The sequence below is a fragment of the Ochotona curzoniae genome, unplaced genomic scaffold (genome assembly GCF_017591425.1).
Source record: "Ochotona curzoniae isolate NIBS_2020 unplaced genomic scaffold, NIBS_Ocur_1.0 scaffold_1852, whole genome shotgun sequence".
Classification (NCBI taxonomy): Eukaryota; Metazoa; Chordata; class Mammalia; order Lagomorpha; family Ochotonidae; genus Ochotona; species Ochotona curzoniae.
The window spans coordinates 26,244,178-26,255,999 of NW_024467087.1; positions in this window are offsets into that span (position 1 = coordinate 26,244,178).

Genomic DNA, 11,822 nt, shown 5'->3' on the forward strand with positions numbered 1-11,822 from the left:
CGATGCTCATAGCAGGTATTGGTATATTCATCAGCATAATCAAAGGGCATTGGTGTGTCTGTGTATTTAGGGATGGGGGAGAGGAGACAATGCTTAACTGTGCACGTGTGTACACACACACACACACACACGCACACACACACGGACAGGTTTGCAAACTTTACCAAGGTCAGTATTTATAGATTCAGAGGAATGAAGTCTCTTTCAATCACAACAGCATAAGAAGCTCTCCCAATGGTTCCATCTGTTGACCCATTCAGGAGAAAAGATTAATCTGTTTCAGGAAACTCCACTTACATCTTTGATCACCTGATTGCTAGCTTATTTTGGATTCTTTTGTACCTAAATATAATGATCATATCTATAATACAGGCTTTAAAGTAAAGCTTTTTAAAAGCTACACAGAGTCTTAACTATTTCTCTCTCTCTCTCTGTGTCTCTCTCTCTCTCTGTGTGCATGTTTGCATGTGTTTTCCCTTTGAACTAACTTCTTTCCACTTGTGCAGGGGACCAGTACATATTGCAGGGACAGATACTTCTGGTCTTTTGCTCTGCAATTATAATAGACAGGCAAGATAGCTTTGGGAGATATGGGAGGAGAGAGAGAGCGCACAGTGGCTTAATTCTTCTTAAGGCCCTCAAAATCTTAAAAAATTAATAATGAAAGAAAATGTAAATGCAAACTGACCGCCAATGAGGAAACCACCTGCTTTAGTATAAGATTCTATTGAGATTCTATGCTCAATCCCTTTGGAAATGAGTGGTTTGGATGAATCAAAGTACAGACAGAGTTATAATAAATTGTAAGATTTGCAGTGATTTGTATTGTGAGACTTGACTCCAAAAGCAGGAATGTGAATTTGTCCCTCTAGCATTTCCATGAACTGCTACCCTATGCAAAACATTTTTTGTCCCTTCCATCATCCACAAATCAACTTCATATTGATAACTATCAATTCCTATTCAACTAGTCTGCAATTGTCAGCATCTCTTCAATTTAGGTTAAACCATTTCATCAAGTTCTCTTCAGTGGAAGTATAGCAGAAGTTACACGTGTCAAATCCAGAACTTCTCCATAGAATGTCCACATATCTTTTCAGGATTCATTTCCATCCCGATAGGAATCAACATTGTAAACCACATGTTGAAAATAGAATGGATATATGATGACTTGAATATTTACCCTGGATTATTGAAAGAGCAAGAATTGACCCTCTGATGTATTGAAATATTACATATATAGGTTTATTTGTTATAGTTTTTTTTACTCTACTAGGCTCCTTGAGGTCACTAAATTTCTTGCAATATGTAGCACAGTATAAGAAAAAAAGCAGTCATAATTATTTTTAAAACTTTTTCAAAGTTAGTGTTGGAGAGAGAAGGGGAAGGATGAAAAAGAGGGAGAGAGAGAGAAAACAAAACAACAAAAAAACTTCCTTGCACTGGTTCAGTCTCCAAAGTGGGGCAATGGTCATGCCTGGGCCAGTTCAAAGAGAGGAGCCTGGAATTACATATAGGTCTCCGATGTTGGTGGCAGAGGCCCAAACAGATGGGTCATCTCTGCTGTCATAGACACATTAGCAGAGAGTTCAATGAGAAATGAAGCAGCCAGGATTTTAACCAGTGTTTATGGGGGATACTGACATCACAGGCTTAGGCTTACTACTCTCCACCAACTTATTTTTGTGTGTGTGTGAAGGCAAATAAATAGAGATGCAGTGAGATATTCCATCTGCTGATTCATTTGCTAAATGTCTGCAACATTCAGGACTGTACCAAATTTCAGCTAGGAGCCAGGAACTCAAACAGCGTCTCTGACATGGGGAGCAGGGATCTAACTTATTGGGCCATTATCTGCTGGCTTCCAGGATGCACATTAGACAGAAAGCAGATTTAGAAATGGTTCCAAGATGGAACACAGGCACCACAATATGGAATGTGTGAAATACCTGCTTTAATATATAATTATTCAATGAATGAGCCACTACACTAACCTATTCATGAAAGATTTCCAAGGGGATATAATTACTATGAAATACCAAGCTTCAAAATTCCTTCAAATACCCATTGCTTGCTGTTCCAATCATAAAAAATCCATACAAAGAAGATAATATCACCTCCATATAATGCATGAGGAAAACAGACTCAGTTAAACTACTTTCCTGCTTTCACACTACTCATAAATAGCTGAATTAAGATGCAAATTCAAGCCTGCCCAACCCCAAAATACTTTCACTATATCATGGTTGCTGAAATATATACTTGTCGTAGTATATCCTGTTTGTTTGTCATGATACACTTAGACGGCAGAATAATGGACTTGTGACTGTTGCTGAAGGACTATCCTGTTGCAACAATATGGGGGTAAATATTGGAGGAGGGAAAGAAGGGTGGAAAGAGAAATCCCTAGGCCTATGGAACTGTATCATGAAAAATTAAAAAAAATTTTTTTTGTTATGTTAAAATATAGTATGATTTAGAGCAAAACACAGTTACTGTAACTCAATAAATCTGTCAGTAAAGTTTTCACATATGAGGTAATTTTAGTTTATTCCCAGGACCATTTCATTAGTCTGGTATTGAGGTTATGACCCTCTCGTACATCTTGCATAAGTGGTCTATGAAAACAGGAGTATAGCAAAATTTCAGCATGAAGGCTTGATGATTGAACTGGAGATGTCACAACTAAATGATTTTGTGATTAAGGATTAGGAAGTGAGAAAAGCATCTTGTGTTTCAGCTCTTAATTCTCTGAGAAATATTTCAAAATTCAGAAATTCATTTTCTAAGCATGGGAAAAACTTAAGCAATGATATCCAAACTAAGAATATGTATTCCTAGAGTTGTTTGAGTTGAACAGTAGGATTATAAACAGAAATACAAGTATGTCTATTCATTTCCTGTGATATTTTTAATCATATATAGCAATGATATATATATATATATATTTAATAGCCACACAAATGTATAAAATTAAGATTACGGCACTAGTTTGATTATAGAAGCCCACATGAAGTGTCATATTTACACATCATGTAGTAAGTGTGAAGGAGTAGACAGAAACACTCATTTATTAGTTTACTTTCATGAGTTTTGCAAAATATTGTAGCTTACATGTTCCCATTTAGATTTTCTGAATGCATTATACAGTTTGAAATAAACTTTAAAAAAATTTTTTATTTTCATAATACAGTTGCTCAGGTATTTCCCCTCACGTGCTCCCCATTCACTCTCCTCTCCTACTGATTTCCCCTATATTATTACAACAATATATAACACTTCAACAATAATAACAAGCCCATCTTTCTGCTATATAAGTTTATCATATGTATCCTGATATTGTAGGTATATACAATGGTAGAAAATCAAGCATCTCATTGTCAAGATGTATTTAACAGTTTTATTGGGAGTCCATCTTTTATTCAGGAGTAGAAATGCATACTGCAATGTATCCTCACCTCTTGGTATGCTAGTCTGCATTATATAGTTCATCTATGGATATATATGTATATTCTGCATACTGCAAATGTTAGAATTTCGTGCTTTTAAATGGCTAAGTAGTGTTCTACAGAGTAATTATACCACAACTTCTTTATCCATTCTTCTTTCAGTGAGCATCTGATTTTTTCCCATGTATTCGCTAGTGTAAATTGTGCCATTGTAAATGCAGAATTACAGATCCCTTTCTCATATGCAGATTTCATTTCCTTTGGATATATTCCTAGAAGTGGGATAGATGGGTCATATGGCAGATTAATTTTCAATTCTCTTAGCACTCTTCATACCGACTTCTACAGTGGTTGTACTAGCCTGGAATCCCACCAAAATTGAGATAAGGTGCCTTTTCCCACACATCCATGCTGGCAGGTGTTGTTAATAGAGTTATGAAAGTAGGCCAATCTTAGTGGAATTAGATTGAATCTCAATGTGATTTTTATTTGTATTTCCCTTATTGCTAAGGATCCTGAGCATTTTTTCAAATGTCTATTAGCCAATTGTATTTGTTCATTTGAAATATGCCTGCTTGTTTCTTTCATCCATTTCTTTACAGGGTTGTTTGTTTCGCTATCCTTGAGTTTCTGAAGCTCTTTTATAAATCCTGGATATTGGTTATCCCATCGTTGTGTAGTGTGCAAAGATTTTCTCCCATTCTGTTGCTTCTTCATTTTGTTAATTGCTTCCTTTGCTGTACAGAAATCTTTCAGTTTGATGTAGTTCCATTTGTTTTGTAATCCCATTATTTTGGCTTTGACTGCCTGTGCTAATGGTGACTTTGTTAAGAAATCTGCCTGCACTTATATCTTGTAGAGTGTTTTCTATGTTGACTTCTAATAGATGATGGTTTCTGGGTGCAGATTAGATCCTTGATCCACTTAGATCTGATTTATGTATAAGGTGACAAGTGGAAGTCTTGCTTCTTACTTCTGCAGGTTGATAACCAATTTCCCAACAGCATTTTCTGAAGACTATTCTTTTTCATCAGGTTTTTTTTTTCAGTTCTGTTGTTGAATATTAGTGGGCTGTACGTGTGTGCATTCACTTCTGTGGTTTCCATGCTGTTACAACCAATCTTATTCTCTGTTTCTGTAACAGTGCTAGACTGTTTTTATTACATGTTACCATAAACCTGAGGTCTGGAATTGTAATTCTTCTAGCTTTAATTTTATTCTTCATGACTGCTTTGGTTATCATGTGTTTGTTTTTCCAGATGAACTGTTTGTACCTTATCTATTTCTGAGAAGAATATTTCAGGGATTTATACTGGGATTACATTGAACCTTTATATTACTTTTTATTACATTGGCATTTTGATTATCTTGATTCTGCTAATCCAAGATCATGGCAAATTTTTTCATCATTTAATATCTTTTTTCTGTTTTTAAAAATATTTTATAAGTTTTATCATAGAGGCCTTCCACGTCTTTGGTTAGGTGAATTCCAAGGTATTTGATTCTTCTCTTCTGTTTTAAAGGAGACTGTACTTAAGATTTTTTTTTTCTCAGCCATGGAGTTATTTGTGTACACTAGGGCCATAAATTTATGGCCATTGATTTTGAATACTGCTACCCTACCAAACTCTTTTATGTGTTCCAATAGTCTCTAATAGATCTATAGAAACACATCGTCTGCAAACATGTGTAATTTGACTTCCAAATTGCTGATTTGAATTCTTTACTTTCTTTTTCTCACCGAATAGCTTTAGTGAGGACTTCCTTATCTAGTTCCAGATCTTAGTGGAAAAGCTTCCAGTCTTTCCCTATTTAGTATGATGGTGGTATTGGGTTTTTCATAAATTACATTGTGTGCCAGAATGTTCCCACAATACCTTTGTTTTTTTTTTTTAAAGAGATTTATTTATTTTTATTGGAAAAGCAGATATACAAAGAGTAGAATGGACAGCATGGAAGATCTCCCATTCAATTATTTACTTCACAAGTGGCCAGAATGGCCAGAGTTTAGCTGGTCCAAAACCAGGAGACAGGAATTTCTAGGTCTCCCACACGAGTGCAGGATCCCAAGGCTTTAGGCTGTCCTTGACTGGTTTCTCAGGCCACAAGCAGGGAGCTGGATGGGAAAATGGGAAGCCAGGACATGAGCTATTGCCCATATGGGATCCTGGCATGTGCAAGGTGAAGACTTGAACCACTAGTCTACTGCACCAGGCCCTACGCCTATCTTGCTTAAGGTTTTTAACATGACATGGAGTTGGATTCTATTAAAAGCCTCCTCTGAATCTATTGAGATGATCGTGGTTTTTTTCTTCAATTTGATCATGTGACATATCACATTTGCTGATTTGTATATTTATAACCAACCCTTCATGCCAGGGAGAAATCCCACATGATCTGTGTGAATGATCTGTGTGTTGTACTTCTTGATTGTGCTGGTTAGTATTTTGTTGAAGATTTTTGCATCTATGTTCTTCAGGGACATCAGTCTATAGTTCTTTTTCACTGCTGTGTGTCTACCTGCATTTGATATCCAGGTGTTGTTGGCCTCATAGAGTTTGGAAGAATCGCTTTGCATTCTGTTGTTTTCAATAGCTTGTGGAGGATTGGGGTAAGTTCTGCTTGAAATGTTTTGTACAGTTCAGCATTGAAATCATCCGGTCCAGGACTTTTCTTGGTTGGGAGGGATTTAATTACTGACTCACTCTCCATTCTATTTAGACTATTAGTTGCCTCATTATTCAATTTTGGTGGATTATATGTGTCCTAAATCTATCAGTTTTCTCTAGGTCTTCTGATTGTTGACATATAGGTATTTGTAATAGTTCCTCATTATTCTATATATGTTGGAGGTATCCATTGTTTTATTTCTTTTTTCGACTCTGATTCTATTGATTCATGTATTCTCCCTCCTGTTTTTGATCAGTTGGGTTAGTGGGTTATTGTCTTCATTTTCTCAAAGAGCAAGTTCTTTGATTTGTTGATTTTATGTATTGTTCTTTTATTTCCTGACTTATTTTGATTATTTCTTTTTTTCCATCTTATCTTTGGATTCTTTTGCTATTATTTTCCTAGCTCCTTCAGCCATATGGTTTGCCTGTTTACTTGGTGATTTTCTAATTTCTTGATACAAGTATTGAATTTTCCTCTTTACAATGCCTTTATTGTGTCCTATAAGTTTTTTTTTTAAGATTTATTTATTTATTGGAAAGTCAGATATACAGACAGAGAGGAAGATCTTCCATCCGATGATTCACTTCCCAAGTGAGCGCAATGGCCGATGCTATGCCGATCTGAAGCCAGGATCCAGGAATTTCTTCCAGGTCTCCCACACAGGTGCATGGTCCCAAGGCTTTTGGCTGTCCTCGACTGCTTTCCCAAGCCACAAGCAGGGAGCTGGATGGGAAGTGGAGCTGCCAGGATTAGAACTGGCGCCCGTATGGGATCCTGGCGCGTTCAAGGCGAGGACTTTAGCCGCTAGGCCATGCTGCTCGGCCCCGTCCTATAAGTTTTGGTATGCTGCATTCATGTCTTCATTCTTTTCAAGCAATTTTAAAATTTCCTTTTTTATTTCTCCTATAACCCATTGCTCATTTATTGGCATATTGTTCAGTCTCCACGTGTTTGCATGTCTTCTGGTGTATTTTGACTTGCTGGTCCCAGTTTTACTCCATGTTGGTCTAAGAAGATACATGGCATAATTTCATTTTTTAAAAAATTTGCTAAGGCTTGTATTATGGCTTATAATATGATCAATAATGGAGAGAATTCCATGTGTTGATGAAAAATGTCTATTCCACATTTGTAGGTTTAAAGTTTCTGTAGATATCAATTAAGTCCATTGAGGTTAATGAGTATTAACCTCCCCACTATTATGGTGCTGGAGTCCATTTTCCCCTTTAAATCCATTAATGTTTGTTTTGCATAGCTAAGTGCCCTGGCATTTCCTGCATATACATTTATTGGGGTGATTTATTCTTGTTGTATAGATCCTTTGATCATTATATGGTGTCCTTCATCTCCTATGATGCTTTTCACGTCAAAGCCTATATTATCTGATATAAGAATGGCTATACTATTTCATTTTTCCTTTCCATTTGCCTGGGATATCGTTTTCTATCTTTTCACTTTCAGTTGCCACATAACTTTGTTGGTGAGATGTGTTTCCTGTAGGCAGCAGATAGATGGGTCCTGTGTTTTGATGCATTCAGCTAATGTATGTCATTTGATGGATGAGTTTAAGCCATTTGCCTTCAAGATTAGTACTGATAGGTAGTAATTTGGTCATGACATATTAGCAATGGGTTGTTCATTGCTTGATTTAGTCTACTGTTGTCATTTATTGTGATGTTCTTCATGTTATACTTGTGCCACAATCTCTGCAGTCCTGCTCCAGGCACACCACTCTCCATCCCCTGTGATCCCATTCTGTGGTCACACCATTGCCTGCTCAGGCTTTCTCCTCTGGAATTACGGAGACACCAGCTGTGGCTTTGATCTAGATCACAGGATGGTCAGTGGTTCTGGTAGAATGGATTTTTTTTCTTTCCTCTTTTTGCCATAACCTGCTGGCAATTAGTTCTGTAGGCAACCCAGACCTTTTTTTTTTTTTTTTGGGATGGAACCCTTGTGGTGCCAAGTTGGTATTGTTTTCCCTGGTGAGACCATTGCAGTGAATTGAGCCAGATGTGCATTCTCCCCCACCCCATTTAGCATATACACAGCTTGCTGTTGTCCTTCCCCCACTCCAGAGCCTTTGCTACAATTCACAAAATGGTGCCTGCTGTGGCACTTGTGGTAGCCTATGCCATGAAATCCACCCTGTTCCCATACATGACTATTTGGGCTCTGCTACTCTGCTTCTGCTCATGGTCAGATACAGCAAGTTGGCAGGACTCACAGTTCTCTGGCTGGGTTCACCTCCTGAGTTCCCTGTGTTCATCCTGTCCCACGTGGCTGCCAGTGGCACCCCAACCACTACTGGAATGTCTGTTCACTGCAGCACCACTCTGCTGTCTCTGCTGCTTTCCCCCCCCACCCCGCCCCCTTTTCACGGGTCTGCCATTGGCCCATTCTTTTGTATTTCCCAGAATTGCGTCCTTTCTGCTTCACCTCTGCTTCACCTCTGCTAAACCTCTGCTTAAACCAGCCTCACCTTACCCCACAATCTTGAAAAGTGTTGAACAAACTAAACTTAAATTGAGCCCAAAAGATGCCTGCAAAATATATTGAAGATATTACCAATATTGTTAGCTCAAATGGCAGCATTTTTTTTCAATTGCATTGTTAAGATTAGATACACTTGCTATGAGCAAAAAGGCTGAGAAGCAATTTTACATTAGATGTACTGTAAATTCAAGAACATTGCTGATCAAATCTCCTAAAATTTTGGCCTACAGATTTCAGAATTAGGTATGAGTTTGTTATATAAATTTATAACCTATGTAGTAGCAATATAAACTTTACCCTAAACAGATTTTGTGCCTTGAAATATTAGCTAATTATGACACTGCTTGTATATAATTTATAAATATGCATCCAATCTATGAATGTGTTCAAAATAAGAAAATAAAGTAGGTATGTTACCTGCCATGTTTAGAAATCACTATCTAAATATAGCACTTTATCTTGTACGATTGGCAACATGTATGTGCATGTCTTTTGTAATATTAAAACACTAATTTGTTTGAGGGGGAGTGGGGCTTTTCTAGAAGCTAGAACTCTTGGTTTTATGGTGGTAGGTGTTCAATTAATATTTACTACTTAGAGGGACCGGCGCCATGGCCTAGTGGTCAAAGTCATCACCTTGAACATGCTGGGATCCAATATGGGGGTTGGTTTGTCTGCTGGCAGCTCCACTTCCCATCCAGCTCCCTGCTTGTGGCCTGGGAAAGCAGTAGAGAGTGGCCCAAGTCCTTGGGACCCTGCACACACGGGAGACCCGGAAGAGGATCTGGGCTCTTGACTTTGGATCAGCACAGCACCGGCTGTTGTGGTCACTTGGGGGGGTGAATCATTGGACGGAAGATATTTCTATCTGTCACTTCTTCTCTATGTATATATCTGACTTTGCAATAAAAATAAATAAGTCTTTAAAAAATATTTACTACATAGTAACACAAATTCAAAGCCATCATTAAAAGACAGTGAAGAATAAGATAGGCTGATTTTTGCCTACTGGAAGCTTTAGTCATTTTCCCTCATTTACAAAAAAGGATGAAAAATTTCTTCTGTAACCTATTTCAATAATTACTTACAAAGTTACTCAGAAAATGTGTATTTTAGGCCCTGGTTCATCTCTGATACATTAATATTTTTAAATATAGCCTTCTTTGGAAGCTTGGTATCCTGAAAAAGAAGAGCATACTAGTGGAGCAAAATGTTAGATAGACCCTGAATATTAAAATAATTTATTTTTGGTTCATACAGTCATTGGAATGCTGACGCTTTCCTCCAATTGTTCAAACAAACTATTTCACTGAACATTCTATAAATTGTAACAGAGTGTTGTGTAGACATTTCCCAACGCCCCTCATGATCTGAGCAGTGTCAGCATTCTCTTTGTTCCTGTTTCAGTCAGCTCAACTGAAAAAAAGATCGCATCTAGAGATAAGAAAAAGCACTTAAGTGAAACAAATGGGGCAGCTGTCTTGGTTTCTGACAAAGGGAAGTCTTACCGTCATGAGACGGCACCAGTCCAATGCTCCAGTTCCACCTTGCAATGTGAAGTAAGGGAATGCCTTTTATTTTTGTTTGTTTCAACAGTTGCCCTAGAGCTGTTTAATGAAATCTGGAGGGATGGGACCTTGTGAGAAAGGAGACTGGTATTAAAGTGGAAGGTTTTAAATTGGAGTGAACCTCAGGACCAGTAAGAAGAGATTTTTTTTTTCTCAAAATAAGGATGACTGAGTCTATAAGATTAAGATTAGCGTATACGATTAAGATTCGTCTATAAAATTAAGGTTCAGTAGAGACCCAAGGCAGATATTTCCTGATTGTAGTATGACATCATCTCTGATTTCTTTTCTTGAATATTCTTGTATTGTCTCTTCAGTTTCCCCACAAACCAGTAGCTGCCATTTCATTTCACAAAGCAGCCCATGGCTGTCTTCATTTAAAAACACACACACACACATTTATTTATTTTTATTGGAAAGGCATATATACAGAGAGGAGGAGAGACAGAAAGAAATATCTTCCATCTCCTGGTTCACTCCCCAAGCGGCCGCAATGGCTGGAGCTGAGCCAATGTGAAGCCAGGAGCCAGGAGCACTTTCGGGTCTCCCATGTGTGTGCAGGGTACAAGGCTTTGGGCCATCCTCGACTGCTTTCCCAGGCCACAAGCAGGGAGCTAGATGGGAAGTGGAGCTGCCAGGATTAGAACTGGCATGTTCAAGGTGAGTTTAACCACTACGCTATCGCCCCGGGCCAGCTGTCTTCATTTTTAACATCACATTCCCACTGTACTCCATTGCCTAATTTGCTTCTTGCATATGGATCTGTGTCTAAATGTGGTTGTGTATATGAGTGGCTATCTATGTAAAAGATGGTGACGTGCAGCTTATAAGGATTAAATAAATGTTAGAATTAAATTCATGAAAGTGAGATCTGATAATAACTTGTGTTAATTGTATTTGCTATTTCTGTTTTTAACTTAACGAATGATAATTGCTGCCTTCAGTAGTTAATCAAAACAGGAATGTTATAGTGCAAATTTAATGTCCTAGGTAACTCTCATGTGAATTGTTCAGTTCATTTATTTAGAACAGAAGTATTGAGTAATTAATCTTAGTCTAGAAATTTCTAGTGTACTTTGGAATTCAATCAGTGGACAAAATAGACCCAAAAAAGTATCTTCTTCAAGGAGCTTAGAGTCTAAAAAAAAGAGGGAGAGGAAATAAATGACAAGTAAATAACGAATAAACAAATAATGTATGCTAGAACACAATATGTTCTATGGAAAAAATAGAAAAAGTAGATGTCATTTGGAATGACGATTACCAAAAAGATGAAAAATCTGTTGGGGAAAATGCGGAGAAAAGGGATTCTTTAAAAAAAAAGATTTATTTATTTATTTTTATTGGAAAATCAGATATACAGAGAAAGAGAGACAGAAAGGAAGCTCTTCCATCCGTTGTTTCACTCCCCAAGTGACTGCAAGGGCTGGAACTGGGCTGATCTGAAGCCAGGAACCCAGAATCTGGAACCTCTTCCAGGTCTCCCATGGGAGCACAGGGTCCCAAGGCTTTGTGCCGTCCTCAACTGCTTTCCCAGGCTGCAGGCAAGGAGCTGGATGGGAAGCGGGGTTGCTGGTACATGAGCTCGTACCCATATGGAATACCAGCACATGCAAGGTGAGGACTTTAGCAGCTA